At 40.2% G+C, this 2,240-nt stretch overlaps 1 protein-coding gene across 1 annotated transcript in view; it reads right to left on the reverse strand.

Moving 5' to 3' along the window:
- Nucleotides 1-279: 279 nt before the first annotated feature.
- The window catches only part of cdk14 (cyclin dependent kinase 14), a 205,066-nt gene continuing 203,105 nt past the window's right edge, over nucleotides 280-2,240 (reverse strand). The window contains 1 exon segment of the mRNA XM_032517690.1: nucleotides 280-2,240. This exon segment is cut by the window's right edge and continues 67 nt beyond it. The gene's annotated coding sequence lies outside the window, so the exon portion shown is untranslated.

The raw sequence follows: 2,240 nt of genomic DNA on the forward strand, positions 1-2,240 counted from the left end.
CAATGCTAATCTATTGCCAATGTTTATTTAACTTCACGCACACACACACACACACACACACGCACACACACACACAAACAGCTGTTGTCAATTACAGTATTGCACACAGGTTGGTGCTGTCCCTGTTGTCTTATGTGTGCACCTTCAACATCTCCAGCAGAGATAATATATGTTCGAGAGGCTTTTCAGTTGCAACACAAAACCCATATGAGCCAGGTCAGAATCCATTATGGAGGTCTATTAGAAAATATGGAAGGGAATCCTAACACTAGCATTTGGATTTAACCAGGGTCTTGCTTTTGCAGATTTGGCCATCATTCTTTTGGATTATGATAACATTTTACTCACAAAACCTTACGTTGCATTGCAAATATTAAAAGGTCCACTATAATCATTCATTACATTGTATTGCAAATATGTTCATGCGTATGGTGTGGCCCGTTGTGCTTGCTCAATAGTGTGCTTCCTTAAGCCCATTGGCCAGTCTCAGAGACGTCACACTAAAAGGATGTCATGCATAAAAATAGCTTTTCTAGCCTCATAGTTGAAAATCTCATAATACAAAGAATAATTATTGACCTTATCACCGTTTCACAGATTCATGATCATGTTTAGCGGGGAAAATGTCTTTCAGACCACAGGTGGGCTGGATCAACAGGACTACATTTCCAGGACAAAGCCTGACATCTGGCGCTCGGCTCACGCGCAGGATATTTTGCTCTCTGTGTGTCGCCGTTCTCAAAATCCCTTTTGCTTCAGGAGACCACAAAAAACTTGGAGCTAGCGAGCTACATGCTGAAAATGTCAAGTTTTGAGGAAAATTTGGATAGTACAGCCAGGCAGACCTGCTTGATTCTTTCAGGGTTATGATTGTACAGATTAACAAAGAATATGTTTAGGACGTGTCCTCTCTAACTGGGAGTTTTGGGACTGATTGGCTAGGTTATGTTGCAGTACCTAGGTTGGCCACTGGGGGAAACGGCAGCGAGGCCAGACCTGGAGTCAACGTTATATGTCAATGTTTCTGCGAACCTATGCAAAGAAGGGTGTCACTCAAAATCTCAAGAACTTGTGCATTAACTCCACATAGTTGTAATTATGCAGTCTTCATGCAGTCCCTAAATCAATGCTGCTTGTGAGTAAAATATATTCTCGGGACATGATGATCAAAACTACAAAAATAAGGCTGTGTATAATGCATTTTCTTAGGTGCAACTTTAACGCTGGCAAACAAGGAGAGAAAGAGAAATATCTGACAAAGACCAATGCTCAATGGTGTTTTTTGGCTCCAGCGTCGCCTTCCTGGCACCTAACCCTGAACCATAGACCGTTAATATTAATATCACATATAATAATCAATAATATACGGTCTATGCCCTGAACATAACCACTGCCGCGCTGCCTTAGAGGAGACGTTGAGGGCAAAAAACACCCAACACCAAGATCCAGCTACTGACGTCTATTGCCTCCGACTGTAGATACAGGCTTTAGTGTCGGAATTATCCGTTGATACCAAAATGGTGACAGTCACCTGACAAGTACCAATCAGTCAGCTAATAAACGATCATATGTTAGCACAAAAACAGTCGTTAAATAGTCAGTTCACCTTTAAGCTGGGTGCATATTAACCATGTCTTTAAGACTGAAACATCAGCTGCTCTTAGCTCCCAAAGAACCAAGGACCTCCAATATGGCTGCCAGAGGGTGTGTTACACCACCTGCTAGCCCTCCATTATTATTATTATTAATATTATTATTATTGTCTGCAAAATCACAAATGAGAAGACATTGAAAACTAACTTTAGGATTGATTTTCTTCTTTGTTTTTGCATGTATGCGTGGGTTGAGTTATGTGTCAGTGTAGCAGTGAGAAGATGAAGCAATATTAAAATTGTCCATTATATAGTTTTCTAGATGAGTATATCATACATACAAATATACATTCTTAAATAGGAGGCTAGTTACAAACACAAAACACAAAACAATAGTATCGTCCTGTTGCTTATACTGTGACAATGATATATACGAGTTATTGGAACTTTATAAAAAGTAAACAAAATTTGATTTGCAAATGATAGCCTGAAATCTTAGGTACCGTTCACAAACACACACATGCGTTCCTAGCTATACTCAATGCTAACTGTCTTTCTCATGCACACACACACACACACGCACGCACACACGCACGCACACACACACACATTGTGAAGGTAATAAATAAAGAGAACTGGGGCTCTTCC

Source organism: Etheostoma spectabile, chromosome 6 (genome assembly GCF_008692095.1).
Source record: "Etheostoma spectabile isolate EspeVRDwgs_2016 chromosome 6, UIUC_Espe_1.0, whole genome shotgun sequence".
Taxonomy (NCBI): Eukaryota; Metazoa; Chordata; class Actinopteri; order Perciformes; family Percidae; genus Etheostoma; species Etheostoma spectabile.